The following is a 15,753-nucleotide window of genomic DNA, read 5'->3' on the forward strand; positions in this document are numbered from 1 at the left end:
GACATAATCTGATTAATATTCAATTATACATGTGAGCAAAATTACATAAAATTTGTAGTAAACAGTTTGTTAAATATGATATGCAAGAGCTTTCCACATGTGTTGTGGGCTGCAGACTTTACATTTTCATGTGTCAAGAGTATTTAGCTATTTATTTCAAGAGTTCACACTTAGCAGATGATTGATTCTAAAACTTGTTTGGCATGCTGTCCTGGGAGAGAGGGCTGAGCTCATAAGATCCTCGAGCCCGGGGCTCCCTCCCGTTTGCAAGGTGAGCGGGAGTTTGAGCTCAGGTAGATCTTGAGAACTCCCCTGCTGTAGTAGCTGATAAACAAATAGTTATTGCTCTTAAGAGATAACTACCTACTAGGAGCATGTCTATGGTGCCGATTTGGATTAGTCAATTAACTTAAGTCACATTTTTTGGACGGTGGGAGAAAACCGGGGAATCCGGGAGAAACCCACGTGAGCATGGGGAGAATGTGTAAACTCTGCACAGTAACGTCGGCTGGCTTGGTAAGGACTAGAACCAGTGACGTTCTTGCTGTGAGGCAACAGTGCTAACCTCTGGGCCACCATGCCACCTAAGAAAGGAGGAGGAGTAGGGGTGGAAGGGGGGGGGATTCTTCAAAACGAAGATGGCTGTTACTGTATATGGAACTTAGGGTATTTATAGTGGCTTAGGAAACGTTTGATTGGTGAATCATAAATTGAGTAATGCGGGACCAACCGCAAGCAATCATAAGCACGTGATCCTCTCAAAATTAGTTTATAAATAAACTTCACTTAGTTTTACTTTTAGAGCGGATTTTCTTTATCATGGTAGCCTAGGCCTATTCAAGTTTTTAAATTAGTGTAAGGAATAACTGGATGTTTAAATTAATTTTGCATCTAAAAAGCATTTTGATATTGGTAAAGGTGTCTGCAACTTTTGTGAAGAATCAAATCACCGCCATAGCTGTCAAAACATGTTGACTGGATAAATTATTATTCCTTTAAAAAAAAAAACAGTCGAATATTGTGCATGTCTATTATTATGCACAAATTGTACTAAATCTGGTACCTTAAAATAGTACACGTTTTTATTTAAAAAGTACATATTAATAAACGTTCTCTTTGAACCCCTTGGGGAGTACCACCCTTTGACAGTCTTTGACTTTTTATTTCGAATTGAAGATGGCATTAGTTTTATTTATACATTTAAACTTATACATCTAATTCTTTATATTTTCCCAAGTGTATACAACAAATATCAGAATTGGGTACATGCTTTCAGTATTACCATTGCTTGAAATGACACAATCTAATCCTGTTTGTATGAAATAAGCCTGCTCCCTAGCAGGTTTCAGTTTCCAGACCTGTTGCTATGACAACAACTCTCGCATGAGTTTTGAAGAACAAAAAATCCTGGATCATGTCAAATCGTCAATAACCAAATCCAGCTAATTGAGAAATCCATGTACAAAGAACGGATCCCTAGTGACTACTGCGAAACTAAAACAAACATAAGGTCCAGACTTGGTCCTGTCTGGTCTTCCATCGTTGCCTCTCCTTCTTTTAAGTTGTTAACACCACCGGCCTTGATCCACTCTCATGGCCTGCCCCACTCGCTACAAAATATAAATGGATAATAACAGCAAGAAGGTTGCTGGTTCGAGTCCCAGCTGGGTCAGTTGGCATTTCTGTGTGGAGTTTGCTTGTTTTCCCCATGTTGGCGTGGGTTTCCTCTGGGTGCTCCAGTTTCCCCCACAGTACAAAGACATGTGCTATAAGTGAATTGAATAAGCAAATTGGCTGTAGTGTATGTGTGGGTGTGAATGTACAGTAAGGGTGTATGGGTGTTTCCTAGTGCTGAGTTGCAGTTCTAAGGGCATCCGCTGCTTAAAACGTAAGCTGGATAAGTTGGCGGTTCATTCAGCTGTGGCAACCCCTGATTACTAAGGGACTAAGCAGAAAAGAAAATCTATGAATAAATTAATAATTTATCCTGGCTTATTCTCCACTTGTTCAAAACCTGTTTGGTTTTGCCTCATGCTACACACAGAAGACTATATTTTCAACAATGTTGGGAACCAACATGTTTAGTCATTTTCGTCCTTATGGAAGTCAATGGCAACTGTCAACTGTATAAATAGTCATATATTTAGATCATTTGAACGCTGTTTTATCATTTAAGCAAGAATTAAATAATGACAGAAATGATTTATACAAGAATTCCATTAATTTAATGTCAAATTAGATAAACGCGTCAATACCACTGATTACTTTAGCACTGAATAATGCAACTTAATTGCATGAACTCAATATTTAATGAATCTAAAACTATTGTTAATGCTTTATCTGTTAATTTTTTTAATCTTTAAATAGGGTGACACGGTCCCAGCTGGGTCAGTTGGCATTTCTGTGTGGAGTTTGCATGTTCTCCCTGTGTTGGCGTGAGTTTCACCCACAATCTAAAGATATGTGCTATAGGCAGAGATGTATAAAGTACTAAAGACCCAGACTTAAGGAAAAGTACAAGTACTCTATCAAAAAGTGACTTGAGTAGAAGTAAAAGTGCTCTTTAAGCACCATACTTAAGTGGAAGTACTAAAGTATTCAACATTTTTTTGTACTTAAGTATTGCAAGTAGTTTATTTCAAAATTTACTACTCAAGTACTGAAAGTAAAAGTACAAGTATTGTGTAATGTAGTTATTAAAGAATGCAGTCAAAAGACATCATATTGTTTTGTTTATTTTAAATCTCTTTTTTGGGGGCACGTCATTAAGCAGAACGAAAAGAAACATGACTTACAATACTGTTTTTCGCTCACGCTTGAACCACAGATCTGACAAATTATAACAGCTTTAACACACACCTTTCAAAGTTGTGTGTCACAAAAACAGTCCATAATCCACTCAAAACGCTATTGAAACCCATTTTCGGAGCACAAATTACTGGTTGTAAACGCTGTAAACGAACGTTCTAATTCACTTGATTTTGATTTTATTGTAAAAAAAAAGAAAACGTGTATATTACTGTGTTAAATGAAAATCTGAAATATTTTATGGCTTATGGCTATGATTTAGTATTCAAAAATGTTTCATTTTGATTATGTTTTAATTAAATTGGTCTTAAACTTCATATTTTTCATATTTTATAGTATATTTATTCATTCTGGTACTTTTACCATAAACTAACATCTCAACCATTTGGTAGAGGCTGATATTTTAGAAATTATGGGATGTGTTGGGGGAAAATGTATTGATTGTGTTAACTAGCGACATTAGGAGTTAAGAAATGCAATAAATAAAAAAATTCTATTGGTTTTTTTCTTGGTGTGACAGTTAAATGGTTACTTGTAATAAAATTGTGTCCTTTAATACAGCAGTAATATATATAAACTGTACCCTTAATTTGACCCGCTCAAAGAAAACACTCTTTCTGAATGTATCAAACAAAACTCATGCACAGAAGACAGCATGAGCATTTATAGCAAATAAACTAATGTAAATATTCTCCCACCTGCTTTTTAAACGCTGACAGGCGAGGTCTTACACCCCTTTGATTGGTTATTGTCTTCACCTTCTCAACAGAAAGGGCTGCTATCGGCTTTAGAAATGAAAGCGTTGTTCACTGATGGCGGGAAGAACAGCCGCGGTTACAGTCTATGTATGTATAATACGCGGTTATCACAGGTAATCTATAATAGACACAGTGGAGAAAACTTGCACCTCATACACGCCCAGGTCTGGATCCACAAGTATCGCTTTAACAGCCAAGAGGAGATGAAACTCCTTCTGTTACCTCACAAACAGGCCAGCGGGTCAAATGTCCAAAGTGAGAGAGGCAGAGATGGAGTCTCACAACATTTCTCTGTAGTAGTGAAATAGCGGCTCGTGTGCTGTGCCGCCTTCACTCACCCTCGCGCCTTCGTCATTCGCCATAGTATTGCGACACCGCACATAGGAGATAAATGACGTCAGTATATTTTGACACCTCTAGTAACGAGTAACGATGCAGCTCATAAAAAATCTATCGGAGTAAAAGTATTAAACTCATCGAAAATATGTACTTAAGTAAAAGTGGAAGTAGGAGAAAAAAACAATACTCCAGTAAAGTACAGATACTGCCTTTTAGTACTTAAGTACAGTAGTGAAGTAGTTCTACTTCGTTACTATACATCTCTGGCTATAGGTGAATTGAATAAACTAAATTGTCCATTGTGTGTGTGCGTGTGTGTGTGTGTGTGTGTGTGTGTGTGTGTGTGTGTGTGTGTGTGTGTGTGTGTGTGTGTGTGTGTGTGCGCGAGTATGGATGTCTCCCAGTACTGGGTTGCAGCTGAAATGGCATCCGCTGTGTAAAACAAATGCTGGATAAGTTGGCGATTCATTCCACTGTGGCGACCTCTGATGAATAAAGGGACTAAGCCGAAAGGAAATGAATGAATGAAGGATTGGTCTTTAAATACTAAAATCATGCTGAACCTTGTGATTTATCCAGAAACACATCAAATGATCCAGTCAGAGCGAGACAACAGCTAATGATTTCTTCAAGACACTCTGAAGGGTGGGGACATAGGGATGAGCTCTTCTGAATGGGACCCAGTGAGAGATTCAAATTAATTTCTCAGAGCTAGCATCCAGTTAACAATTCACTGATTCAAATGATTCAGTCAGAGAGAACTTTCAGCTATAATGCACTGATTCAAATGATTCAATCAGAGAGAGCTTTTAGTTGTGATGTACTTGTTCAAATGTACTGCTCAGAGCATTCCAGTTACGTTATAATAATTCAAATCATCCAAATGATTCAACTGATGTTTATTTATTATTAGCTTGCTTTTCAAAGTGACTCTCCAGTTACGCTTATTCACATACAGTAGTCTAGTCAGAGCGAGTCTGTAGTTACAATAAATTTATTCAAAATATCTGGTCAAGATGAGTCTTCAGTTATTATACATAAATTCAAATGGGAGGACAACGCGGTGGCGCAGTAGGTAGTGCTGTCACCTCACACCAAGGTGGTTCAAGCCTTGCTTCAAGCCTTGGTGTTTCTGTGTGGAGTTGGCATGTTCTCCCCACGTTCGCGGGTGCTCCAGTTTCCCCCACAGTTCAAAGACATGCGGTATAGGTGAATTGGGTAGGCTAAATTGTCTGTAGTGTATGGATGTGAATGAGTGTGTAAGGATGTTTCCCAGAGATGGGTTGCAGCTGGAAGGGGCATCCGCTGTGTAAAACATATACTGGATAAATTGGAGGTTCATTCTGCTGTGGTGACCCCAGATTAATAAAGGGACTACGCCGAAAAGAAAATGAATGAATGAATGAAATTTAAATGGTCCTGTAAGAACAAGTCTCAAGATAAAAATTCATTTATTCAAATGATTCAGTCGCAGAGTGCTTCTGGTTATAATGACAGAGCGAGTCTGCAGTTACAATAAACTGATTCAAATTATCTGGTCAAGATGAGTCTTTAGTTATGATACATTGATTCAGTTGGTCCTATCAGAACGAGCCTCCAGATAACGATTCATTCGTTCAAATGATCCAGTCAGAAAGTGCTTCCTGTTATAATGCACTGATTCAAATAATTCAGCCAGAGAGAGCTTCCAGTTGTGATGTACTAATATAAATGTTCTGCTCAGAGTGAGTCCAGTTACGATGTAATGATTAAAAGCATCCAAATGATTTAACCGATTCATTCATTTATTATTAGCTTGCTTCTCCGAGTGACTCTCCATTTACACTTATTCACATAGTCCAGTCAGAGCAAGTCTACGGTTACAATAAACTGATTCAAATTATCTGGTCAAGATGAGTCTTCGGATATAATACATTGATTCAAATGGTCCTGTGAGAACGAGCCTCCAGATAACGATTCATTTGTTAAAATGATTCAGTCAGAGTTTCCAGTTGTGATGTACTTATTCAAATGTTCTGCTCAGCGTGAGTCCAGTTACGGTATAATGATTCAAATCCTTCAAATGATTCAACTGATTTATTCATTTATTATTAGCTTGTTTCTTAGAGTGACTCTCCAGTTACACTTATTCACATAGTTTATTGTAACTGAAGACTTGCTCTGTCTGGACTGATTCATATTGTCTGTTTAAGAGGAGTCCTCAGTTATAATACATGAATTCAATTGGTCCTGTTAGAACGAGCCTCAAGATAACGATTCATTCATTCAAATGATTCATTCAGAGAGAGATAATGCACTTATTCAAATGATCTGCTCAGAACAAGTCCCCAGATTGTAACTCACTGATTCAAATGAATTGATCAGAGGATTTCTTCAGTTAATGCTCCAGTCATGCATCTTAATTCAATTGAGTTGATAACTCATTCCCTCCACTTTGATTTTAATTTCAATCCTTACAGTATGCATGTGGCCGGAATCACCACGGTTTGGCTTCCATGAGTATTTATGGTCAGATATGCAGTTCCTCAGCACATATAAATGTTTAGCTGTTTTTTATCACCATCCGCTGTTCTCAGAGCTGCCGCATTAAGACATTGCATTAACAGCGCTGCTGATGGAATGGGGAGGTCACTGGAGTATCAGTTGATTCACTGTTGTCAGCACCCACAATTCTTGTCTGCCTAAACTGCTTGGTAACTATGGCAACAAGGCTGGAGGGCCCACCATTGTCTCGCATGTGGTGAAAGAAATCGAGGATATTTTTTACACAGCAAGAATGAGTGTGTGACAAAAGCGAACAGGAGAAATGAAATGATACACAGGCAAAGATCGATAGAAGAACGCAAAGCACTTCTCAAATTTTATGGTCTCGTAATAACTTTTTTTTTCACCCACACTGAATGTTGATGACTGAACCTGCCAATGAAGTTTGAAATGCTCTTCGCTCGTCTCCCATCTACAGCTTGTGAGCTGGATCATCAGCGATGTGCAATTTGAAAGCATTATTATTCAAGCACAGCTCCTAATGCTATTATACTGCAGGCCGTTTGAAGTTGTAAACAACGGCAGAAAGAGAAATGAAATTCAGTGTGCCACTGGCAGGCAGCGTACAGTCCATAACATCTATTCCATAGTGACAAAGAACATTTTAGTGGTATTTTTCAGGGGAAATCTTCTGGGGTTGTCTCATTTTTCACAAATTGCCATTTGCTGTAATTTTTACATATTTTGAGAAGCATTTAAATCATGATATATAGCAAATCTATAAAGTAATTATCTTATGATGTGATAATTGCAGTCAGGCTGTTGAACAGTATAATTACAAGTCTGATCATTGAGGTTAATGAAAAGTATTGTGTTCCGTGTGTTTCACGTGTGTTCCACATATTCAGTGTGTTCAGTCATATGTAACATATTTTCCAAGGATGTTTCTGTGTTTTACGTGTTCCAAATATACTGTATGGGTTTCACATGTGTTCCAAGTGTGTTCCACGTATGTCCCAAGTGTGTTCCACGTATGTTCCAAGGGTGTTTCACATGTGTTCTGAGTGTAATATGTGATTTGCATCTGTTTCAGATGGAACGCACCTGAACAGATGGAACGCAAGTGTGTTCCTCAGCTTCTGTGTGTTTCACATGTTCCGAGTGTGTACACATATTCCATGCATGTTCATGTGTTCCAAGTTTGTTCCACATATTCTGCGCGCTTCACATGTGTTCCAAGCATGTTCCGCATATTCTGTGTCACGTTTCAAATGTATTCCAAATATTCATACCTGTCAACCCTCCCATTTTTCCCGGGATTCTCCCATATTTTACAATTCTATCCCAGTATCAAACGTAAAAGATATTTTCCCATTTTTCTCCTGTATATTTAATCTTTCCATGAAGGGTGACTATAAAGTGTCAATCCTTCCTATACGCAACCCATACCGCCAAACCACCACGGGACTCCCGTTGCTCTTAAAATGTAAATCTGTTCTGTGATTTTGTTTTATTTAGGCATGAAAACACTTTGAAATACTGTAAATATAAAAATGGAGGGATTCCCTTCCTTTCTATTACAGGTGCAGTTGCCCCTCCTATGCGATCATCAAAACAGTCATGTAGCGATGCGTGACTGTCAGCTGAAACGACCCATAGTGATAAACAGATGCTGTTTCCCAATCAGATTCTGTACATGCGATTTGAAACAGATCGAAAGTCTGTGCTTTGGGTGCATGTTTGAACAGACATAGACACATAATTAATAATAATAATCACTAATCTAATATATCTGGGTTTTCTTTCAAACACAACTAATTTTGTCTTAAATGAGCATAAAAAGTTCGGAAAGCAATCGAATGCTTTCATTATAATGTTAGAAGTGTGCATTTTTAAAGTGACACATCTGTTATTTAATGTAATCAAATGAAAAATCTAAATGAGAGATTAATAGGCTGCTCTTTAATCAGAATGTTTTAATTATACAGTGATGAAAAGATTGATGAGATTTGATACCTTGATTCTATTTCTTTTTAGTAGTTATTCATTTTAATTGTTAACTGTTTGCTAATTTATCTGCAGATTTTATGTGTACTATTTATTCTATCCTTTGTAAATAATAATAATAATAATAATAATAATAATAATAATAATAAAACATATTACTGATTGTTTAACTGTTTATTTACAATGAGACAGCTCAGGATGAACGCATTTAGTTATTTTAATATGATGTTTAATATAATATTAATTTGTGGATTTTTTTTTCTGGGAGTTGCTGGTACGGTGGCATATTTCTTATTTTTACATCCCAGTGTGACAGGTTTGAATATTCTGTATGGGTTTCACGTGTGTTCCAAGTGTGTTCCATGTATTCTAATTGTTTAACATGTTCTAAGTGTGTTTCACGTAATACATGTGTGTTTTACATGTGTTCTGAGTGTGTTCCAAATATCATGTGTGTTTGACACATTAAGGATGTGTTCTCTCCTTTCAGGTGTGTTCCAAATGGGTTTCTCAGATTATGTGTTTCACATGTTCTGAGTGTGTACACATATTCCATGTGTGTTCATGTGTTCATTGTTCCACATATTCTGTGTGTTTCACATGTGTTCCAAGCATGTTCCGCATATTCTGTGTCACGTTCCAAATGTGTTCCAAATATTATGTATCGGTTTCACATGTTCTAAGTGTGCTCCACATAATCCATGTGTTTTACGTGTGTTCAGAGTGTGTTCCAAATATGTTGTGTGCTTGACATCTGTTCCAGATGTGTTCTTTCTGTTTTAATGTGTTCCAAGTGTGTTTCTTGGTTTCTGTGTTTCACATGTTCCGAGTGTGTACACATATTCCATGTGTATTCAAGTTTGTTCCACATATTCTGTGTATTTCACATCTGTTCTGAGTGTGTTCCATATATTCAGTGTGTTTCACATGTGTTCGAAGCATGTTCTGCATATTCTGTGTCAAATGTTCCAAATGTTTTCTAAATATTCAGTATGGGTTTCACATGCGTTCAAAGTGTGTTCCAAAAATTGTGTGTGATTGACATTGGTTTCAGATGTGTTCCATTAGTTCATGTATTCCATGTGTGTTCCTTGGATTCTGTGTGTTTCACATGTTCAGAGTGTGTACACATTCCATGTGTTTCACGTGTTCAATATATTCAGTGGGTTTCACATGTGGTCCAAACATGTTACGCATATTGTCTGTGGTGCACGTTCAAAATGTGTTTCAAATATTCTGTATGGGTTTTACATGTGTTCCATGTATTATGTGTGTTCCACATAATCCATGCGTGTTTCACATGTGTTCAGAGTGTATTCCAAATAATATGTGTTTAACATTGGTTTCAGATGTGTTCCATCTTTTCAGGTGTGTTTCTCGGATTCTGTGTTTCACATGTTCTGAGTGTGTACACATATTCTATGTGTGTTATGAGTTCCAAGTTTGTTCCACATATGTGTGTTTCACATGTGTTCCAAATGTGTTCCATATATTTAGTGTTTTACATGTGTTTCAAGCATGTTCCACATATTCTGTGTCATATGTTTCAAATGTGTTCCAACTATTTTATATGTGATTCACATGTTCCAAGTGTGTTCCATAAATTCCATGTGTGTTTCACATGTGTTCTGAGTGTGTTCTAAATATTATGTGTTTGACATCTGTTCCAGATGTGTTCCATGTATTCTGTGTGTACACATATTCCAAGTTTTTTTTTCATTATATTGTGTTTCACAAGTGTTTCAAGTGTGTACTACATATTCTGTGTGTTTTACATCTGTTCCATGTGTGTTTTACACACATTTGAAAGCAATTTGAACATGGAAATAAGTGTGGTTTATTTATAAACTAATTTAAACTGCGACTAATTAGCTCCGTAATCTGCCCTATTAGATGATTACGGAAGCATTATAAATAAGTTTTTCACTCCAGTTATCTTCATCTTGTAGAATGCTTCCCACTACACAACGCTCCAGCATCGCACCATTTAACCTATCGATACAGAAGAACAAACAACAACAACAACTCCAGCCAGAGCCCTGCTCTCCCCGAGAATCCAGCCGCAGCCTCGCCAGCAATCGAGCCTGAATTCCCACAAAACACCTGCCCACCAGCTCTTCCACCTTCCACTTCAAACTGCCTTACACAACGCAGTCCACAAACTCCAACTAAACTCTCAAGACGCCGGTGATCCAAGTCATTGCAATGAAGCCGAACTCTCACTGCTCTCCTAGCGGTCCACCCGCGGTAATGTGTACGTTACTTAGCACGCTTTAAGGGGAAGCCTCACAAAAATCCAACAAAGACAAAACATTTTATAAATCTTTTGAAAGACAAGACTCGCGTGACTAGTTAGATTTAAACCAAAGAACTCACCTTTCAAGTCTACCGCCCATCCACAGATCCATAACATTCTAAAGTAATTCGACTGCAAGGATTTAGGCAATCTAATCCGTAAACATTAGTCCACGAAATATTCATATGTTGATAAACATCCATTGCGCTGTTATCATCCAAACTAGTCGCTGGAATGCAGTTGCATCTTTCACATAAACACTAGTAATATTTGGTCAACAAAATGGCCGCCAATCTTTGATTGACACTCTATTGAGCCAATAGCTGACAGGAGAAGTGTCACCATCCAATGAGCTCCCAAAGCTCGAGATGGTCCCACCCTCTTGACAAATTATGAATGAACTCCGCTGTAAAAGACTTGTGAATGTGAATGATTCGGGCCAGATGCTTGTGAATTTATTCCCGTTAAGATTCCAAATTTAATGTTATTTAATCATGGATTAAAGTAAAGCCCTTAACAAACATTCCATTCACACAGTTTCCACTAAGTGGGGGCTTTTTAAAGTTCAGAGTTTGATGTTGGAAGTTGATATATTTAAAAAATAAAAATAATAATAAAAAAAAACTCTGCCACATCTGATAGCCATTTAACTTCAGAAAAGATTATTACCCAACGAGAAACATTCAACACATTGAGCACAGAAGTCCAATCGTAATACGCCAGTGACTCATGCCCATACACAAAGTGTCATACGTAACTTTATAATGGCATGTCGGTTGGATGTGAAAATGGAACTAATTTCCCGCTTGACTGCTACGTTGACAAATGGAGTAACGCTTCATCCATTGACTCTGCGTTAGATACATTTGCATTTTAACAAAAATTCTATATCACTAAGGGATTTAAACTCCGCTCCATCTACTCAGTCTTCAAGAGGTACTTCCAGGACCACCAGACAAGCCACACCCCATATCCTCAGCTTTCCCTGCATCTGCCATCCTGTAGGGGACAAATGCCCATCTCTACCATCCTTGCACACTGCGACAACAAAGCTATCCTATCTTGCATTAACAAAAGGCGCTTCCATTCACAACTGCCCATGCCCTCATTAAGACGCCTCACATGGATTTAAGCTAAAACAATATATTCTGTTTGCCGTACATGTACCATGTTGTAAGATTTCATTTCTGATTCTTTTTTGTTTCTCATTTCAGAGATCATGACAGCTGGCCCCAGAAGCTGACCTTCATCCAACCTATTACACTCCACATACATCCAAATACATTCACACTCTACAAAAGGATACATTTTCACTCATACAGCCCACACCCACGATGCCATATTCACACTAGCCTTTGGGTTTTGAGACTCTCTGGACTAACCTCAATTTCAATCCCACAATACACCTCACCATATCTGATCTAACTTTGCAATATGAAGAAACTCCATCTTTCTCTATTAAGCAAAGCAAAACAGATAAATTATGCAAAGCACATTTTATATACATATTTGACATCCCCTACCCCACTCACACATTACAAATGTTTCAGATGCATTTCTAGGTAGAAGCGCAACTTAAACTATCCCATACCTCCATTTACTCTAATTCACCACAGCTCCAACTCATTTAGGGATCATGCCACGTTTCAGTTGTTGCAGCAGTGATGCTCCAAACGAGCTCATATACACTTACATGTCCAATACCACTATTGTCACACTGCCCTGCACTAATACAGCAGTAAATGCTTCTGTGGGAGTGCACATTGCCTCCATACTGACCCTCTGCACCTCTGCAGCTGCAGTGACTCTCTAGCTGAGCCTTTATTCACTTTCATCTCCACATATCACTACTGGCAGTATTTAACATTCTTGCAGGAGCACTCATAACGCTCCAATACTGACCAACACCGCACCTCTGCAACAGCAGAGATGCTCAGCCAAGCCTTATTCTCCCTCTGCTCCACTTCCACAGCAGTGACGCTCTGGCTGAGCTCACACCCTTCCATTTAGCCATTCACTACCGACACACTCCCCAGCACTGCCACAGCAGTTAAATACCTACACAGAAGCTTACTTGCCTTCCGTTATTGACTTCCACTGCACCTCTGCAACAGCAGAGAAGCTACACTAAGCTTAATTTCCCTGTGCACCACTGCCGCAGCAGTGACGCTCTGCCCAAGCTCACATACACTTCCATTTAACATACCATTACTGACACACTCCCCAGCACTGTCAGCCGTTTAAACGCCTCCGTGGAAGCGTATTTACCTGTTATTATTGACTTTTACTGCACCTGTGAGAACTCTGCAGAGAACACCTCAAAGAAATATTACGCTTATTAGCACCAACCCTCCCCTCCCCCGGCCGATTCATTCTCTAGCCATTCATTCAGCAGCTCACAAAGGGTTCTCCCAATATCAGATCCAAAATCTGCTCTATTAGATGAATATGGAAGTATTATAAATAACCATATAAATAAGTTTTTCACTCCAATTATCTTCGTCTTCAAGTCCCACCCCCCCATTTCCACCCCTACTTCCCACCCTCTTTTTTCTGATAGGGCGACACTGTGGCTCAGTGGCCAGCACTGTTGCCTCACAGCAAGAAGACTGCTGGTCCAACATCCTATCGGGCCAGTTGGCGTTTCTGTGCAGAGTTCTCCCTGGTTTCCTCCCACCCTGCAAAAACATACACCATAGCCAATCGACTAAACCAAATTACAACCCATGACAACCTTAGTTTACACTTCTCACACGGCGACAAGCAGGGGAGTTCTCGAGACCTACCCGAGCTCGAAGTCCCCTCTCGCCCTTCTATTGGGAGAAGGATATTACGAGCTCAGGGCTCTCTCCTGGAACAGCATGCCAATTATTTATTGATCATCAAGTGTGAACTCTTGAAACACCCATAAATAAAGCTATGGGCAATTTCCGATAGTGTATAATGCACGGTCTCAGGTCACATTGTGTTAGATCAAGACAATAACAACATCTATGTTAATATTTAATTTTCAACATTGACAATTTCTGTATGGAGAGGAAACATAAGGCCTCAAAAGGAGAATCAAAAAAAAAAAAGAGAATGTGCACATTCTTTGCAAGAAGGTCCTTAGTTTATGTCATGTGACATATCATAAAACCCATCATAAAACAATGATATAATGATATAATATAATGAATAAATGAAGCTATCATCAGCAAGCTTAAACTGTTTTAGCCCAATTCTGTTCAAAGATTCTTTTTTTTTTTTTTTGTTAAGGGTTCAGATCATTAATGAGGTCAGACTCCCAGAATCCCCCAACAACACTTTCTGAAAAACCTTGATATGGACCATAATAAGAAGAACAGTGAGATACAGTTATTTTGAGTTTTCCATTTAAGTGTGAGATACACTAAAATACTAAATAGAATGTGAATGTAGATAACTTTGATCAAAGTCTACATGCGTTAAGGAGCAAAGGAGAAGAAAAAAGAAGAAAGGAGGAATCGTGAATAGCAGGAAGAGAAAGAGAGAGAGAGAGAGAGAGAGAGAGAGAGAAAGGGAAAGAGAGAAAGAGCTTTCCTGCGGGAGTTGGAGACATTAGGACCCATCAGCTTGACATACGAATCATTCTCTCATGTAAACATAAATATGAGAGTGTGTTCCTGAAGTCGTGGCAATTTCTGTTGCTAGGCTACGTTGCATTAAGCAGTGTATCTGTCCCTGTTCATTTCGCTCCAGGGATTTCAAAGATAGCAAAAGAACCTGCCACCTATAATGAAGATTTTCTCCAACTACACAGCTTTTGCTAGCTCATAAACATGGCTTTAAATGCATCAGTATTAGGTTGTGAAAGTAGTTTTATTGTTGCATGTTACTAGACCCTGTACCGGGTGCAGAATTAACTTAAAACTTCATTAAGAGTGCACGGATACCCAGCTGGGACTGGCGAGGAAGGAGGAGGAGGTGGATCATATAAGCATGAAATGTTTTAATATCAAAGACCAATGTATGCAGCTAAAATATTTCATTATTTTGTCATGAGTATACAGTGAAAAATCATTTCTGCATTCCAACGTTTCCAGAATATTTGTAGAAAACATGAAAACAATGAAAACCAGTCACAAGATTTCAAAATTTTAGCTCAATAGCATTTTCAAATAATTGTTTACATACTTGTATATAAAATACACATACAGTTGAAGTCAGAATTATTAGCCCCCCTTCATTTTTTTTTTCTTCTTCTATTTTTAAATATTTCCCAAATTATTTTTAATCTTTTTTTTGCAAATTTGCACAGTATGTCTGATATTTTTTTCTTCTGGAGAAAGTCTTTTAAGATCAAAATTATAGTCTACAGAAGAAACCATCGTTATACAACAACTTGCCTAATTACCCTAACCTGCCTAGTTAACCTAATTAACCTAGTTAAGCCTTTAAATGTCACTTTAAGCTGTATAGAAGTGTGTTGAAAATTATCTAGTAAAATATTATTTACTGTCATCATGGCAAAGATAAATCAATTATTAGAAATGAGTTTTTAAAAACTATTATGTTAAGAAATGTGTGGAAAACATCTCTCCATTAAACAGAAATTTGGAAAAAAAAAATGAGCAGGGGGGGGTAATAATTCTGACTTCAACTGTATATAGTATGCTCAATTAGTTTTTAAATTCAGTGAACTGTTAATTACGCTGTAAAAATGATTCTGAGTTTTAGTCAGGTGAAATCAACTTCCTCAGTACTCAACAGTATGAGTTGTAACAACCTCAACTTGAAGGGAAATGGAAAACTTAAAATAACTTGTTTATATAACTACAAAACATAGGTTCTATCAGAATGCATCATGATTATGTACACCTTTAACATAATAAGGACAGTCACCATTTTTGGTGCTGATCATTCCAGGAGCCAGGAAAAGTCTGGGGATGGACTTTTTTGACTGCAAATAATGAGCTAGTACTCTGATTTGTTTTATCACATGTCACATTTTGCAAACTTGTATAACTTTAATATGCAGGACCCATGCGCTACCAGGCAAAGTTTGGCCTCTAGACACAGAGCTTTGAATATTGCAATTTA

Source organism: Danio aesculapii, chromosome 2 (assembly GCF_903798145.1).
Source record: "Danio aesculapii chromosome 2, fDanAes4.1, whole genome shotgun sequence".
NCBI classification, from domain to species: Eukaryota; Metazoa; Chordata; class Actinopteri; order Cypriniformes; family Danionidae; genus Danio; species Danio aesculapii.